Genomic DNA, 19,854 nt, shown 5'->3' with positions numbered 1-19,854 from the left:
AGATAACTGGGACCTGGTATCTTCTGACCCGTGGGTACTACAGAAGAATAATAGCTTTTAGGCATCATATGAAGAAAATCACTTTGGGACCAGCGAGTTAGTACAATAAACACAGCAGCAGTGTAAAATCTCTTCTAGATTAGAGGAAAACAATACTTTTTTTTTTTTTTTTTTTTTTTTTTTACTATGTGAATTCAAAAGACCAAGAACACTTAGATGGTATCACAAGTTTATAGCAAAGATATTGCATTGATACTTTTTATATTCAAATATATATTCTAAACCTAATTATTTATGTTTCAATCTATTTATGGGAATAAATTTCAATTTATTTGTAAAATTATGAATTAATTCTAGTAAGATTCACTGTGTGAAATTTAAGATCAGCACATATAAATATAAAATATATAAGTATATATAATATAAGAAATTGTTATGCATTGTTCTGTTTTGGTTAGGGTATCAAAGGCAACTCTGTTTTAAAGTATTATTCCATTATCTCTACCTCAGTTTTTGGTAGAGTTAGACCTAAAGCTTTACCATTTGTAAATTTAAAGCCTGGAGGCAAGAGGAAACACTTTGATTAAAACATTACCAATTTAAGGCCTAATATCGATGAAAAATATATAGACTTCTTCAGGAGCTATGGACATATTTGGTGATAGAAAGTCAGTAGTGTAAGTTCCTGCCTGGTTGTATGGTAGACAGGCCAGGATATTAAGTAAACATGCATATAAACAACTTTTTCACCTTTTTGGCTTTAGCTACTTTTGAAATAATAGGTATAATAAACAATTATATATATATATATTTGTTGCTGTTGTTTTTGGGTCCAGTCGTGGGGTCTGAACTCTGGGCCTGGGCCCTGTCCCTCAGCTCTTCAGCTCAAGGCTAGCGCTCTACCACTTGAGTCACAGCAACACTTCCGGCTTTTTTCTTTTAGCTTATGTGGTGCTGAGGAATCAAACCCAGGGCTTCAGTCATGCAAGGCATGCGCTCTACCACTGAGCCAACGTCCCAGCCCAAACAATTACATTTTGATAAAATACCTTCTATTCTGAACAATTCAGTCTGAAGTGTTCATCTCTCTATGAACCCTTGTAACTAAGATTAGTTTTGTTCCAGTAAGAATCTATGCTGTCAGTGTAAGATATTCTGGTTGGTCTGTTCCTACATGGAAGAAGGGTAAAGGGTCAGGAAGACATTTGTGCCACTGAGACCTCATTTAGGAGATTTTAAGCTGCAGAAGTTTAGAAATAGCTCTTAAGAAAGGCTTACTTTGAATCCATTAGCTCCACAAAGCTAACTCAGTTGATAAATAAGTACTTGAAAAGCCATCACCTTTGGACTTAGCTGTAAAGGTTCCAAAGTATGATCAAATTTAAAATGAAAATGACAAAATAGTTATTGACAAATAATTGCAAATGTGAACAATCGACCATACAATATAAGTTTTTTCCACTATGCACAGAATTTTAGAGAAATAAGATCAATAGAATTTTTAGGAACAATAAGGGTTCCTTGTTACAAATAGGCAACCATGGATATATGCCTGTATAAATATTGTATCATTACGTACTTAAATTTAGAGGATACTACATGCTTCAGCAGCAAGTCTACCCAAATTACAACAATACAGAGATTAAAATGGTACTTGCACAAGGATGGTATGAAAATTTGTGAAGTATTCCATATTTTTCATTCTCCAAATGCAAGAAATGAAAAACAGTTATTAAAAAGTTGATTACAAAAATACAAGTGTAACAATACATGTAATTCATAGAATTAAAGGTTAGTTTGACATCAGTATATTAAATCTTCACCTTAGAAAGGCCCTTACATAGCATAAACTTTATAAAACTTGAAATTAGAGAACATTGTCATTTTATCCCAAAGAAATAAAATTTAAACCATGGTCATAGGGGGTTCCCGGAAGATGGTGGAGGAGAAGCTGTAGGCTAAACAAGCTCTCGCATAGAAAGCAGTTTTAGAGTTCCAGTGAACAGTCCTAAGCCAGAGAATCACACCAAGTGTGCCATCACTATACACAGAGTTAGGACAGAGGGAAAATCCAGGCAAGGAGACAGATCTGAGCACTTGCCAGCAGCCTCGGTAGCAGCGTTGGCCATAGCCGCCATCCTGTAACACAGAGAATGCAGGACAAAGGAGCCAGATACGGTGGACAAGCAGATTCTACTCAACACCAGCAAGAACTGACAAGGAGCAGACATCTTCATCTTGCAGTTCGCAGACCAGAGACCACCCAGGAACCAAGACTCGGCGGGAGTAGAAGCCAAATGTCCTCACTCCTTCTCAGAGAGCAGAGGAGAGAAGGCCACCCCTCCCCCCCAACTACCGGACATCTCCATCTTGGGTACTGACAAAGCTCGGTGGAGCTGCTAGCTCCAACTAAGGCCTTGGAAGAAAACTAGAGTCATTTAGCAGGTCACAAGAACCTAAACTGACCTGCCAGAGAGCTCCACCCAGGGAAAAATCACCCAGCTCAGGTGCAAGCCCCAAGAGTGGCTTTCTTCACTGGGTAATAAGAGCCAGAGTCTGCCCCACCCTTTAGCAGCCTTGACAATCAATTGAAATTCAGTAAACATAAACCTGGAGAGTGGCTCGAGGCTGGGCTCTCTGAGTTTCTCACAAGCTACCTCCTGGGAAAAGCTACTGTTTGTTGAAAGGCCTCAACTCTACCCAGAACCTAGCCTCATCACAGCATCTCCAAACTTGAGGAAAAAGCCATCTCCCTCTTTTGTGTTAATCAAAGCAGATCTCCTTCCCATTGAACTAACCTGAGCGGAATATCACAAAATCCTGGGTAAAGTAGAACATTTTTCTGCCTGTTCAAACAAACTGACTTAAGAAACCAACCAAGCCATAGGAAAATCAAACACCACAAGCAGACCAGAGATTCCAACAAGAGGCTGGTTACAGACACAAGGGAGATACAGGATTTTTCCCACCACTCCCAAAAAAATTAAAGAACTATTTTTTTTGTACATTTTATTAAAAAATTTTTTTTCTAAAACGTTTTTCTTTTAATTTTTACCTTTTTTGAAAAAAAAGTTTCCTAGTAACTATTTTCCCCTCTTATAATTTTTATTTCAGTGGTATATGTGTGTGTGCGTTATTCTTCTTGTTTTCTTAATTTTTTTTGTTTTTTATTTTGCTCTATTAAACTTCTGATCTTTATTCTTTCTTTCTTATTCTTTTCACCTTTACTTCTCTTTTGTTCTTTTTTATGTGACTTAATTGTTTTTCTGCACATTCTCAGATATACACATAGTCGATTATTAGACCTTATCCTTCATGTGTACACACTTAACCCACAAATTTATTACTCAGTTCAAAACCTCTTAGACTTAAATTCCTTAATAGCATTACTACCTATTTATACCTATGTAATATTTTAAGTATTTTTATTTTTAAGTTTTTCACATCTCCTTTATATCCCTCCCCTTCTGCATTATATGCACGATCTTCTCTGAATATTTCGTTTTCGATTCTGCATAATATTTTTAATTTTTACTTTTCTATTTTTTCTGGTCTCTTTTTCCCCCTTTCTCTTTTCTTTTTTCTCTCTCTACTTTCATCCTATCCAACCTATTTCCTGCTTTGAGATTAAGACTTAGTTAAGTTAAATCTCCCTGTGCCTTCCCACATCTCTCTATTCCTATTTTTTACCCACATCTCTCCTTCAACCTAATAATTTCTGGTTTGCCAAATTCGGATTTGCAGTTTGTAGCCCATTAATATATAGTTGTTTGACGTTGAATAGATGTTCTATTGAACTATATTGTATCTGCAGACTATTGACTGGGCAAATATAGACTTTGGTTGATGCTTGCCTTAAGATAGTGTTCAAGCAAAAAACTGGTGTTATTTTCATCCCAAATAGGCAGAGTAAGCCGGAAAAACAAAAGAAAAATGTCAAGTCCGGGTATCTCAACTCCCACTCATGATAATCAGGGGACAGAACAGATAATGAATAATCCAGAGGAGAGTTCCCAAATAGCTCTACAAACACTGCTGACAAACATAATAAATGAAAAGATTGAAAACATACAAAGGAATCTGTATGAGCATGATAGGGAGAGAAGGAAGCAAACAAAAGATCAATGGAGGCAAACAAAAGGTCAATACAGGAAAAGATTGAAAACCTACAAAGGACTGTGTATGAGCATGATAGGGAGAGAGAGGAGGCAAACCAAAGGTTTATAAAGGAATATCCTGAGCGTGAGGAAGCTACTCAAAAACTGATACAGGATTTGCGTGAACAGCTTGAGAATACTCAAAGAGAAAGGCAGGAATGGCATAAGCAGGTTGAGAACACTCAAAGAGAACTACAGGAATGGCGTGAACGTGAGGAAGCTAAGCGAAGAGTAATACAGGAATTGAGAGAGCAGGATGAGGATACACAATGATCACTAAAGGTATTCATGGAATCCAGTAACAAACAGCTGAAGTAATTAAGGGAGACCACAAAGAGAATGCTGAATGGAACCCAACAGAAGAAATGGGAATCTAAGCAAACCATAAACAAACAACTAATTTACTTGAGAATAAACACTGAACACCAAATTAAGGAAGTAAAGAAGTTTATACAAGATCTAAAACAAAGCTTCAATAAAGCATTTGAAGCCATCAAAGCTGTCCAATTAGAAGGAAAAGAAATTTTAAAAAAGTGGAAACTCTTGACAGCAGGTTAGACCATGTAGAAGATCGAAACTCGGGGATTGAAGACAGCCTAAATATTATAGAGAAAGAACATACAACCATCCAAGTCAAGTCTAAGAAATATGACAGATCTATCTAACAGTTGGAAGACAGCATCAGAAGGCCTAATCTAAGGATAATGGGTGTAGAGGAGCACCTAGAAACAGAAGAAGTAAATCGTCTAGGAAATTGGTTTAACAGAATCCTAGCAGAGAACTTCCCAAACATGGAAAAAGATAGGCCTATTCAGATACAAGAAGCTTTTAGAACTCCAAATAGACCAGACAGGAACAGGACATCCCACCGTCACATTATAATCCGCACAGGATGAATTCAGACCAAGGAAAAGATCCTTAAACATTTGAAGGAGAAAAGATTAATCACCTATAAAAGCAAACCAATTAAAATCACCTCAGATTTCTCAGCAGAGACAATCAAAGCAAGAAGAGCCTGGAATGATGTATGCCATGCCTTAAAAACAAACAGCAATCAACCAAGAATACTGTACCCAGCTAAACTCTCCTTCATAACTGAAGGCCAAATAAAAACCTTCCATAGCAAAGAAAAATTGAAACAATACATCTCCACCAAACCAGCCCTACAAAAGATTCTTAAAGACGTACTACACATAGAAACCCAACAAGACCACAATAAAGGCCAATAAAATGCACCCAAACTGAGAATCCAAGAACATAGGAAGAACCCAGTTTTTGTAGCCCCCAAGAAGGTAGATAACGTGACAGGAGCTCCCAAATTCCTCTCAGTCCTATCTCTCAACATTAACATACATAATTATCCAATTAAGTGACATGGACTGTACAGTAGGATTAAAAACAAGATCCTTCTATCTGATGTCTTCAGGAGTCACATCTTGCCAGTAAACACAAACACATTTTAAGTGTTAAAAGCTGGAACAAAATCTACCAAGCAAACGGCCCCCATAAACAGGCGGGAGTTGCAATCCTAATATCAGATAAAATAGTCTTCAAATTAAAATTCGTGAGAGCAGATAAAGAAGGTCGCTACATAATAATTAAGGGATTTCTCCTTCAGGAGGATATTACAATTTTAAATATCTATTCGCCAAACAACGGAGCACCAAAATTTATCCAAGAAACATTCCTTTCCCTCAAATCCCACAGAGATCCAAAGACATTAATTGTTGGGGATTTTAATACACCACTCTCCCCTCTAAATAGATCAACTCGGAAAAAACCCAATAGAGAAACGCAGATGTAAACAACTGTATAGATCAAGTAGATTTAACAGATATCTACGGAATATTTCACTCAGCAGCATCACAATACAAGTTTTTCTCAGAAGCACATGGAACATTTTCTAAAATAGACCACATTTATGCCACAATGCAAACTTGTCAAAATTGAGAAACATTGAAGTTATACCTTGCATTCTCTCTGACCACAAGGGAATAAAATTAGAACTCAACACCAAAAGCCACCAAAGAAACTCCTGTAACACATGGAGCCTGAACAACACACTGCTGAATCATGAGTGGGTCATGGAAGAGATTAGAAAGGAAATTCAAATGTTCATGCAATTCAACAAAAGTGAGCACAGAAATTACCAGCTCCTCTGGGACAAGCAAAAGCAGTACTCAGAGGCAAGTTTATAGCTCTGAAATCCCATATCAACAAATTGGAGAGATCTGAAACCAACAATTTTATGAGACATCTGAACCTCCTTGAAAAAGAGCAGCAAGATATACCCCAATATAATAGATGGAAAGAAATAATTATTTTAATTAATTCATTTTAATTAAAATTAAATCAGAATTAAATGAATTCGAATCCAATAAAACGATAGAAAGAATCAACAAAACAAAGAGTTGGTTTTTGGAAAAAATTAACAAAATTGACAGACCCTTAGCAAATCTTATCACAAAAAGAAGAGAACACACCCAAATCAATAAACTCAGAGATGAGAATGGAAACATCACCACAGCAACAACCAAGATTCAGAATATTATAACGGAATAATTTGCAAAACTTTATGCTAATAAGTTTGAGAACTTGGCAGAAATGGACTTTTTCCTAGCAAATATTGACATGCCAATACTAAACCAAGATGAGTTAAACCATCTTAACTGGAGCTTATCAAGCATTGAAATAGAAACAGCAATAAGAGACCTCTCACCTAAGAAAAGTCCAGGTCCAGATGGTTTACAGCAGAATTCTACAAGGCCTTTAAACGCAGAGCTCACACCAATACTACTCCAACTCTTCAATGAAATTGAAAGAGAAAGTTCACTACCGAACACATTCTATGAAGCCATCATCACCCTCATCCCAAAACCAGGCAGGGACTCATCAAAGAAAGATTACTATAGACCCATTTTTTTTTTATGAACATTGATGCAAAACTTCTCAACAAAATTATGGCCGAACGTCTTCAACAATGCATCCAGAAAATCATTCAAAATGATCAAACAGGATTCATTTCAGGGATGCAAATCAATTAATATAATTACTCACATCAAGAGAAGCAAGGATAAGAACCACATGGTTATCTCAATATATGCAGAAAAAGCATTTGACAAGATCCATCACCCCTTTATGATGAAGGTTCTGGAAAAATTAGGAATCCATGGAACATTCCTCAATAGAATAAAGGTTATATATGACAAACCTACAGCCAGCATTATACTCAATGGTGAAAAACTAAAGTCATTTCCTCTTAACTCAGGAACAAGACAAGTATGTCGACTATCGCCAATTCTCTTCAATCTTGTATTAGAATCCCTATCTACAGCAATAAGACAGGATGCAAACATAAAGGTGATCCAAATAGGGATAAAAGAAATAAAACTCTCCCTCTTTGCAGATGACATGATCTTGTATTTAACGAATCCCATAGACTCCACTCCCAAATTACTCAAGTTGATTCAAAACTTTGGCAAAGTAGCGGGGTATAAAATTAACCCCCCAAAATCAATGGTTTTTCTGTATGGCAACAATAAGTAAAGTGTTGGTGAAATTAGGAAAGCAACTCCATTTGTAATAGCCCCACAAAAAATAAAATACCTTGGAATTAACTTAACCAAAAAGTGAAGGACCTTTATGATCAAAACTGTAAAAACTTGACAAAGGATATCAAAACAGAACATAGAAAATGACAAAAACTCCCATGCTCCTGGATTGGAAAAATCAACATCGTGAAAATGGCAATACTTCCCAAGGCTATCTATAAATTCAATGCAATACCTATCAAAATTCCAAACTCAGTCTTCAAGAAAATAGAAGAGGCAATTCAAAAATTCATATGGAATAATAAAAGACCCTGAATAGCACAAACGCTCAATTGAAAGAAAACTGCTGGAGGAATACAAATACCAAATTTCAGACTCTACTATAAAGCCATAGTAATCAAAACAGCATGGTACTGACACAAGAACAGATCTCTGGACCAATGGAATAGAATTGAAAGCCCAGAAATGAACCTACAGACCTATAGCCATCTAATCTTCAATAAGGGAGCTAAAACAATAGTATGGAAGAAAGACAGCCTTTTCAGTAAATGGTGCTGGCAAAATTGGTTAACTAATTTTGGAAAACTAAAGCTAGATCCTTATATGTCACTCTGCACCAGAAGCAAGTCCAAATGGATCAAAGACCTCAGAGTCAAAGCAGACACTCTGAAAACATTACAGGATGGAATAGGAGAAAACCTAGGTCTCCTTGGTGCAGTCCGAAATTTTCTTAATAGAGACCCAGAAACACAACAATCAAAGAAAGTTTGGACAAATGGGATTGCATGAAGTTGCAGAGCTTCTGCATGGCAAAGGACATAGCTAGCAAGATCAATAGAAAGCCCACAGATTAGGAGAAGATCTTCACTAGCCATACAAGGGACAAGGGTCTCATATCTAAAATATACTTGAAACTCAAAAACTCAACCCCCCAACAACAAATCCTCAAAGAAACAACTGCCCAATAAATAAGTGGGCTAAAGACTTAAACAGAAACTTCTCTGAAGAAGAAAGAAGGATTGCCAACAGACACATGAAGAAATGCTCAACCTCCCTAGCAATAAAAGAAATGAAAATCAAAACAACATTCAGATACCACCTCACTCCAATTAGAATGGCAAAAATCAAGAACTCTAAAAACAACAGATGCTGGAGGGGATGTTGGTGGGAGTGTAAACTTGTTCAAACCCGTTAGAAAGCAGTATGGAGGTTCCTCAAAAGACTCCACATAGAGCTCCCCTATGACCCAGCAATCCCACTTTTGGGCATTTACCCAAATGTTTACAAACAAGACCATACTAAATCTACCAGCCCAACTATGTTTATTGCAGCATTATTTATTATAACTAACTTATGGAACCAACCCAGATGCTCCTCAGTAGATGAATGGATTAAGAAAATGTGGTATATATATACAATGGAATTCTATGCCTCCATCAGAAAGAATGACATTGCTCCATTTGTTAGGAAATGGAAACACTTGGAAAAAATTATATTAAATGAAGTAAGCCAAGCCCAAGAAACATAGGTCCCATGGTTTCGCTTATTTGCAATATCTAGTATATGTTTGAGTCAAGCAGAAAAGGTCAGATAAGGTGATGTTAGGGAAATGAACCCTAATATATGTATTCAAATGTTTTTTTTTTTCTTTCTTGCGATTGTTTCTAACGCATTTATGAGATTATTTGTTTGTTGCTTTATATGTCCCTCCCCCACAGTATAACCCCTGCTTTCACTGTATTTGATGTTGTTATAATTTGTGGAGGGGAAGGGGAAAAAAAGTTGTTTAAATAAGGATACAGATGGACCCGTTTCAACAATGAAAAGTACTAGTTGTTATGTCGAAAATGAACTTTACAACTTTGGTGCGGGGTGGGGGCGGGGGGGGGGGGGCGGTGGGGTGGCGGCGAAGATTGGGTGGGGCGGAGGAGGAAGGATGGGAAGGGATGGGAAGGTATATAAAAATGTTTTTTCTTTCATGTGGTTGTTTCTATCACATTCATAAAATTATTTGTTTGTTGCTTTGTATGTCCCTACCCCACGGTCTAACCCCTGCTTTCAGTGTATTAGATGTTGGGATAATTTGTGGAGGGGAAGGGAAAAAACAAATCATTTAAATAGGGATACAGGTGGACCCTTGCAACAACGATATGTACAAGTTATTTTGTTGAAAAATGAACTTTAAAATTTTGGCCTGGTGGAGGGGAGGCGGGATAGTGGGTAGGGGGAGAATAGGCGGAGGTGAGGGGTTGGGGGTGCAAGATGGGAAGGGATGGGAAGGGGAAACAAAGGAGGAGGCAACAATTCTTTTTTTTTTTTTAATTTAATTTAATTTTATTTGTGAACATACTGTACAGAGGAGTTACAGTTACATGGGCAGGATAATGTGTACATTTCTTACCAAGCATTGCAGCCTCCTCCTTTGTTTACCCTTCACATCCCTTCCCAGCCTCCCCCCTCCCCCCTTAATCCCAATCCTTCTCCTTCCTCCCCCCCCCCAGCCCCCCCCCCCACCAACGTTGTAAAGTTCGTTTTGGACATGACAACTTGTACTTCTCATTGTTGCAACAGGTCCACTTGTATCCTTAAACAACTGGTTTTTCCCCATCTCCTCCACAAGTTATACTGACATCAAATATAGTGAAAGCAAGGGTTATACTGTGGGGGAGGGACATACAAAGCAACAAAGAGATAATCTTATAAATGTGTTAGAAACACATGCATGAAAGAAAAAAACATTAAAATACACATCTAAGGGTTCATTTTCCTGACATCACATTATCTGACCTTTTCTGCTTGACTCATACATATACTAGATATTACAAATAAGGAAACCATGGGACCTACGTTTCTTTGGGCCTGGCTAAAGTACTCATTATATTGCCCATGTAATTGTAACTCTTTTGTATGGTATTTTCACAATTAAAAAAATTGTAATTGTTAAAAAAAGAAAAAAAGAAAAAAAATAAAAAAGAAATAAAATAATATAAGGACCTAGGAAAAAGGAATCTTAAACTTTTTCTATATGGAATGTAATCTGAAGGGACACATTTATTAATGAAGGTATATATTATATAACAATGTAGACTTCAAAGTATTATATCTAGAAGACAATGAAATAGATTATGGAGTTTATACAAACATAGATACTTTTTGTAGACAAGCACCAGGAATATCTTTAGTTTCTATACTATTCATTTCAACCGATAAGTTAAAATTAAAAAAATCACAAGCTCTGCAGAAATCATTATAGATGCATACAAACAACTCTTGAATACATGTTGACATCAAAGTCAGGCAATTCACGTGGAAGAATACTATGGAATCCATGAATTTTTAAATTAAGATATTGCTGTTCCTTTGCATATGAAAATATTTTATAGGAACACAAAGTATGGACTGGCACTTTTGAAATTTAAGAAACTTAACCAAACCATTTCTACATAGGAGAACAATATGTACAGCCATCCACAACTTCAAAGAGGTAGTGATACATACTTATCCTTTTGGCAATATCAAATGCAGTTTATTCCAAATTGTTCTTCAGACCTGGTTTGATATAATGGTTCAACAGAAGGAGATACAGCATATCTTCGCTATTTCTATTCCCAGCAGCAATATGCAAGGGTGTCAAGAGGCCTTTAGTTTGGGGATTGGTATCTGCATCATGATGAAGTAAGAACGAATCCATTCTGGTGTTATTCCACATATAAGCACTGTGCATGGGTGCCAATCCATTCAGAGTTATTGCATGAATATCTGCCTTGAGCTACCAACTCATGGACAATGTCTAAATGTCCACTCTTGGCTTCCCGATGAAGAGGGGTATACTTACCTCATCCCTAGTATACATATGAGTGCACTTTTTGGAAAGTAGTCTCGGCACTGTAGTAAGGCGATTAATTTCGGCATACCAAAGAAGAAATTTGCATGGATTCTTCTCCGTTATTTTCTTGCAATTGATACCATTCCTCACGTTTTCACCTCGTTCCTTGTCTTCATCAGAATTGCCTAACCAGAGACTTTGAGTACCAGTGGGAATGAGATGCCCATGTATTTCCCCAATAGTTCACGTTTGTTGAAATGGTCAGAAAAATCCAGTTAATTTTCTGCATATGTTTTTTCACCATGATTTATTTTCTCTTTTTCCATTTTTACTATACTAAATTATTCTAACTGGAGAGTAGTGAATTGATAGAGAGCAGAGGAAAGATTTTCCTCCGTATTCAAATGCATAGAGTGAAAATGAGGACCAGTAGTGTCTTCATGTGCAGCTTATTCTAGGAAGGAGAAAATAGGAAACAATGCCTTCTACGTAAAATATTTGGGAAATACCATGATATAATTTAAGAGAACTTACTATACAATATATGAACTTTAAGAGCATTCTAATAGATGCATTATTTATTGGTACCCAACATTAGAAAAAAATGTATAATACAGTAGTAAAATAGAAGTCCTTTGCATGACTATTTAAATTCCTTGTTTTTTTAAAGACACTTGTTTTCATCTAAAAAAGTAATCCTATCTATTGTCTTCAAGTAATTTTGATGATTGAAGATGCTTAATGAGAAGTCAAAATGTATTAGTATATCAATTAAATTTCATTTTTCTTCTTGGAGAATATAATGATCAAAGCAATATTTCAGAATCAGCAAGCAAGAGTTCAGCATCATGCTTCCAGTGCAAGTGGATCACCAGTAAATGATCCTCGATACCATGTTCCACAAAGTTTTTTCATAGATACAATCTGTCTGCCTTCTCTAGCTGCTTTCCTAGCCTGGACCTTTTCTTTCATTGTGCAGGAAAAGTGTGATTCAACTGATTTCAGTCATATTAGTTCCTAGAATTATCAAGGATTTAGATTCTTTTTTTTAAATTAGTTGTGGAGCCTGAACTCTGAGCTTCGGCACCGTCCTTGAGTTCTTCAAATCAAGGCAAGCGCTCTACCACTTGAGCCACAGAATCACTTCTGTGGTTCTGTTTATGTGGTGCTGATTTGGGAAATGGTAGAGCAGAAAGTGAAATGATGCAACCAAATATATAAAAGCAAAATAAATTAGGACAATTATGGAGCAACCATATTGTCTATGAAAATCATGAAAGAGAGAGAGGAAGAGAGATACAGATGTGCAATGACCTAGCTAACCACAAAATCAATGTTTCTGATCTATATACAGAGCAAACAAATTTATTTTTTATTTGTTAAAAGAGATGGAAATAGAATTTATGTATTTACTTGAAATTAGTACATACATTTTTAGTCGCCTACATAAAGAGACCTAGCTTTGACCAAATTACAGACAAGAATCTTAATCCTTGGGCTGGGAAGTTGGCTAAGTGGTAGAGTGATTTTCTTGTAGCTTACTACACTGTGGACACTACTTTCCAAAAAGGCCACTCATATGAATACTAGGGATGAAGATGAGTATAGCCCTCTTCATCGGGAAGCCTAGAGTGGACACTTAGACATTGTCCATGAGTTAGTAGCTCAAGGCAAATATTCATGCAATAAATCTGAATGGCTGGACACCCCTGCACAGTGCTTATATGGGAAACATATTGCAGCTCACACACACACACACACACACACACATCATCAGATTTCTTCTTAAGTATTTTTTGTGTATGGTCTTAAGAAGAAATTTACATTACTAACTTAAATTTCTGACAGAACAATATAATCACGGTAAATCTTGTTTCTGTACTCTCAGTATTAAATTGCTACCTAAGTATGTGCAATAGATAAGTATAAGAAAAAGTAGGAGCCACACTAGTGTCTCATGTCTTTATTCCTAGCTAATCAGATAGACGAAATCTGATGTTTGTGGTTTGAAACCAGACCAAGAAAAATAGTCCATTAGATTCTGGTTTGAAAGTAACCAGCAAAAGCTAGAAATGGAGCTGTGTTATAAGCAATAAAATGCTAGCCTTGAGAAAACTAAAACAAAAAATCACAAATTCTGGGACAGAGCTAGACCCTGAGTTCAAGCTCTAGTATTAGTATTTAACTAATGAAGGAATGAATTAGTTAATTACCTAAAATAAAATAAGTGGTCACATGTAGAGGGGCAAGTAAAATGTAACAACCCTGGTGACTGGAATATGTATTATTTTGTAATAAGGCAAATTATCATTTGTCCTAATCACTAATATTTTATTTGAAATTTTTTGTACAAAAACCCCTGAATTTGGCATGTGTATATATGTGTACATGTGCACACATGTGTGTTTAAGTGTGTGTGTGTGTGTGTGTGTGTGTGTGTGTGTGTGTGTGTGTGTGTGTGCGCTGTTGCAATGTTGCTTGCCAATTTGAACAGGATGAGGCTGAAAAGAGCTGTGTTGCAATGCTTTTTATTTATCAGTGTTCTGTCCTGTCATTTCAGTGGAACCACCCTTCTGTACATTTTATTTGTTAATAACATCATCATAAACAAAGCATTTACAACATTAAGTTAGATAAAAGAGATAATTTTCAGCGCTTAGTATATATTAGTTAAAAAGATACACATATAATTGGGTAGTAAGTTATTACTGTAAGAAGACTGTCATTTCAAAATATGTATTTGACCTCTTAAATTGCTTATATTTTTAAGAAATACTCATGGAGTGATTTTGACCAACTTGAACAAATAGGTATTACTCTCTGGTTATTTCTGTGAAACGTAAGGTGGATAAACTCTGGATTTCTGTTGATAATAACTTTCTTTGTAATATCGTATCTATTCACATTAAGATAATAAACCCTGTATTTTTAAGATTTGTATATCCCATCAAATTGACTGAAAATCAGTATTGTGGCTATTCTTGTTAGATATATATTTCAAAAAAACAAAAACATGTGTCACCTCCAGATTGTGGATGCATTTGAAGTTTGTACATACAAATGTTTCTTCATTAATAGTTCTTTTGTGGGAGTAACTATCACAACTTTAACAAATAAGGCTTTTAGAATATCTTTTCCAATATAAATAACATCCAAGATCTAGTCTTGCAATTTCTGAAAACCATTTAAATATTTTACTATTATTTTAGTTCATTGACTGTACAGCTAAAGACATTTCTGAAATAAATATTGTTAAGATCTGAAAATGTAAGTGGGTATATAGGCTTTTTATGCATCATTCTAGGTAAAGACAGTTTTTATGAAACTAAAAGAAACAGAATAAAAGAATGTAAGTGAATTGGGTAACCTAATTATTAGTATAATTTTGTTTTCAATTAGCACAGTCCTTTGAATGTAGATGATACAGTTAAATTGTTTTTTGTCTCACTGTGCTTCAGTTATTTTTAGATTATTTGCAGTTATAAGAATGAATTTGTAGTTTAAATAAAGGTGTTTTAAAATGATTAGGATTAATCTTGTGTTTTGTATTCTACTCCCATGAAAATGAGTTATTATCAAGTGTTAATAGTTTATAATTGAATCTTCAGTATCATAAGAAATTTTGAAAAAATTTGGTAGTGTTGATGTCTTTTTTTCGGGGGAATCCAGTAGTGGGGCCTGAACTCTGGGCACTGTCCCTCAGCTCTTCAGCTCAATTCTACCGCTCTACCACTTGAGACACAGCGTCACTTCCAGCTTTTTTCTTTTTGCTTATGTGGTTTTGAGGAATCGAACACAGGGCCTCATGCATGAAAGGCAAGCGCTCTACCACTAAGCCACCTTCCCAGCCCTTCATGTCTTTTTAAACCAATAGTATTCACAAAATGGAGAGTCTTTAATTCATACTTAGGCCTTGGTGTCTATTATTTTTAACCTCTCATTCCTAACATTAATGATAGGTTAGAGTGCATTTTTGGTTATAGCAAAGATAAAATATTTATCTAGGGTCAAAGGTAATTTTTATATCTGTCTTGCTTTAATAGCATTTTAAAGTAGTACCTTTCTCTCAAAATGTTGGGTATAAAAAGCAATCAAAATACTTCTAATGGTAAACAACTTAGTTGAGCTACAATGTGGAAATGATTGGTCCATAAGACCTGCTGTCTGTTTCCATCAGGAATTATGGAGGTCATTTTCAGTAAGACAGTGTTAAACAGAGATAGGGTCCCCATGCAGTTCAGTGTTTAGTGAAGGGTTAAAATATGATTTCTACTATTTTGAGCTAGAAATCAAGAATGTTATACTTTAGCAGTTCTTTTCACCAGGGAGGTATGCATTGATTATGAACTTTGAGTATTCATATTACAGTTCCCTATTTTCTAACAAAGATAAAGTGAAATATTATGAGTGTACACAATAATTCTGGGAAAATTTCCTAGAATTTGTAGACTAAGTGCTGGAATTTTAGTCATAAAATAGAATGAGGTTAATTGATACAGTGGGAGATGAACCTCAGCCTAACACTTACCATGTGTGCAATGTTGTACTAGTAATTCCAACTTTGAAGACTACAATATCATTAACTGAGAATTAAAAATGTAAGGAGCTCCATTTTATGGAATTATTGTGAGGATTAAATTATAAACCATAGGTAAAGTACTTGGAAAAACAATCAATTAACGTTTGGCACATTCTACCTGTTATGTTATCATGTGATGAAATCTAGCATTTTTACTGTGATATTATATGTGCAATGTGATGTATTGATATTCATTGCATTGGTCACTTTTCTGTCACTATGAGGAAAATAGCTGCAAAGAAAATTTCTGAGGTGGAAACTATTATATTGACTCATGGTTTAAGAGAATGCAGTTTAAGATCAAATACCTCCCTTGTTTTTAATCATGTGTTTATTATCTTAACTAGTTGTACACCGGAATTTCCATTCAATAAATGAATTTTTTAAGTATAATGGATCTTTATATAACTTTTCCTACCCTTCCAAACCTCACTCCACTTTAATTTTTTCTAGTTTCATATTATTTCCATTGAATATAATGTCTTCACTGTTACTCCATAACTCTCTTTATTCCTTCCATTTGAATTCCCCTCACATCTTCCAAGTGATAGTTTTCTGGTATTCATTTTTTTGGATTAAAATTCAATTTTATAAGAAATTACACCTTTTAAATATTGCTCTGAAAAATGAAAGCTTTGGTTAATACGTTGTTTAACTTGCATAAAATTCTGTCTTCCAAATACGCAACAGAACATGGGTCCTTTGTGTGTCTGGCTCTGACTTCGTTTCCTTAAGATATTTTTAGATCTATCCATTTCTTTGCAAATAATGGATAGGTCCAATAAAATTGTGTATATATGACACAATTTCTCCAATCATCCTTCCGCCAAAGGGCATCATGGCTGTTTCCATAACTTGGCTATGGTGAATAGTGCACTAATGAAGATGGTTGTTAAAGTGATTTTACTGTAACCTTTTGGAAGAATTCATCACTATCTTTCTGGGAGCAATCCTCTAGCCAGTTTTCCAGAATAAGCACATCCTTCCCTTCATCTCCATCACAACGTATTGCAAGTCCTCAAAAACAAACTACCCCATACAAGTCTCAATAAGCTAAAACCACACTGTGCCCATATTCTTTCAATACATTTTTAATAATTACATAAATTTAGTGATAACCTTCTATGTACTTTCTTAATGTGGGAATGAGAGACATAAAAACAGAGTAAAAGTAAGAAATATGCATTTTAATTAGCTATTATCATATTTAAAATCTTTTTCAGCTCTATTCATAGCCTCACTTACTATTATTTTAATTTTTATTTGATTACTTCATCTATCTCTTAAATTATAACAAGTGAATTAAATACAGACAAGAGAAGGAGAAAAGTAAAGGGTCCTAAGTCAAGTTTCTTTTTAATCCATCTAATAGTTTGGACCAAAAGTCGGTGAAAATGGGAAAAAAATAAAATAGAAAATAGAGCATTGTATATACCTGTTACAATGTAAGGGTATTTTAATAGTAATATGATAATTAGTTCCCAAAGAAATAAGAGAAAGAATAGCTAAACTCTAAAGGGAAAAAATGAAGAGAGAAAAGAAGCAAAGTAAAACTTTTATCAATAACAAACACAAGAGTTTGGAACTGGAAAGGTAGTGGGAATATTCTAAGTAACAATAAAAATTGCTAGCGTGGATAGAATATGAATCACATTTTATCATATATAATTTTGATAAAACATACTAGGAATGAAAGTTTCAAAGTCATGATTTAAAACACTGTTTGGATTACAACTAGGCAGTATAGCTCAGTGGTAAAACATTGGCCTAGCATGTGTGAAGCAATGGTGGGACCTCCCAAAAATTACAAAGTACACACAAAGTATACACACACAATAACCACATAAACACACACATACACACCACATACACATATTTGGAATAAAGATGTTATCATATTAAACGGAGGAAATTATCACAAATAGTAAAAGTATGTTATATGAAATCACAATATTGCTGATACTATTTAAAAGTTTAGTACAAATAAAATAATCAAAATATACTTGTATTTTAATAGCTTAAGTAAATTGAAAATTAATAGAAGAAATGAGAACCTTTGCAAATAAGTTTAAATAATAAACATTTTGAAATATGTGTCCTTTTGTTTTGAAAAAAGATTGTTACTGGTGTTTTAACTCAAGATTTAGAATATGATAGCGAGGTGCTGTATATAACACTAGCGATGACTATATCTCTAATCATTTCACTCTGAATAGTTTTATAATAAGGTCACAGAGTTTCTCAGTATCTCCCAAATTACAAACTCTATTTACACTTCCCACCATAGCTAGAAAATGGATGCCACAAATCACCATGCCGAGCTCAAACTTTTTTTTTTAATTCAAGTAAAAATATTTCCAAAAAGTGACCAAGTAATGAAGCCTTTCTTAATAAAGTATGTGCTTCTTGAAAATACAGTAAGTATTTTTTACCTGGACAAATATGTTTATAAGTATAAGAAAATAAATTTATTTAACATCATTAACCATATAAAATTTAAGAAAACAATTTTAAAATAGTCACATATTAAATATTATAAAAGCAAAATATATGTGTCTGAATAATTTACATGTGTAAAAATAATGCAAAAATAAACTAATTCTACAACTCTGAAAAAAATGAATTATCCTAAAGAAACAAATGAAAACATTTAAGCACAAAATTTGAACTTTAGAAAATAAAATGAAGTGTACCCTTTAGTTGACTTAATTAAGTGTAAACCCTCTGTATATCAATTTTATAATAAAAATGCATGAACAAAGAAAGCAAAAGTACCCCTTGATCAGTAGCAACAGCAAAAGCATCAGTAGTTCTTGTTTTGTGTGTACAAAAATATCGATGGATGATAAGCTCTACATAGGAGAATGATTTGTATAATACTGCGATCATTTTAGCAAGTAAGATTTCAAGTCTTCAAAAGGTCAAAGAGAATTGTATATGATCCAACCATTACACTTCTATGTATGTATTAAAGAGAAGTAAAAAATTTGTTTGGACAGGGAATGTAGTTCATTGACAGTGCACTTGAGTAGTATGTGTGAGACTCTGGAAATAATCCCCAAAAACAAATTTGAAAAGACACACTATAGAGGATGTATGCTGGACAAATTCCTGTAAGTGAATTTTATATCTATTTTAATGTCTGTTCTAAAATTTACAGCATTTCTATTTGAAGAAATGCAAGTTTGTGAAAATTAGGCTTGGAAAACCTATTATTGTACAATTTACTTCCAAAGCACTAAAATGCATACAATAAAAGATTATATATTGCATGTGAATTTCATTTCTGTTTTTTGAAACACAATAGCAATGACATATAGCTCCTACATGGTCCATCATTCTTTCCCCTCTCACTCTCCTCTGTTGTACAGCTCAAGTTGTTATCATTCAGATTTATTATGTTACAGCATTATCTAAATCTTAACTTATTCCTAAATTGATTTTAGTTGTTTCAAGTATTCTCTAAAGACATTTCTCTCTATATAATATCTGGGGTCATGTGTTTTTACAAGGTACAAAATATGAGTGACTATCAAACATCTAGATATCTCTGTAGAATATTGGTCCACCTGCTCAATTAACTCGTATGTAAATTCAAGGAATACAGGTCAGTGAGAACAATCTTGTAAAATGGAGTAGCTTCAGCCTTCATAGTAGCTTTGAATCTTATTACCATGTTTAGTAGTGAAGACAAAATAGTTCTACTATAGCCTTGGAGCAAACCAGCCTTGGACTAATTTT

At 34.7% G+C, this 19,854-nt stretch overlaps 1 pseudogene; it reads left to right on the top strand.

The window, feature by feature from the left end:
* The first annotated feature begins 1,599 nt into the window (after positions 1–1,599).
* Positions 1,600–1,699, top strand: LOC122098298 (annotated as a pseudogene).
* Positions 1,700–19,854: the final 18,155 nt, after the last annotated feature.

This window comes from Dipodomys spectabilis, unplaced genomic scaffold (assembly GCF_019054845.1).
Source record: "Dipodomys spectabilis isolate Male_0828 unplaced genomic scaffold, ASM1905484v1 ptg000472l, whole genome shotgun sequence".
In the NCBI taxonomy this organism is placed as follows: Eukaryota; Metazoa; Chordata; class Mammalia; order Rodentia; family Heteromyidae; genus Dipodomys; species Dipodomys spectabilis.
Note: the sequence above shows the minus strand (reverse complement) of the source record. Positions and strands in the feature narration are given on the sequence as shown.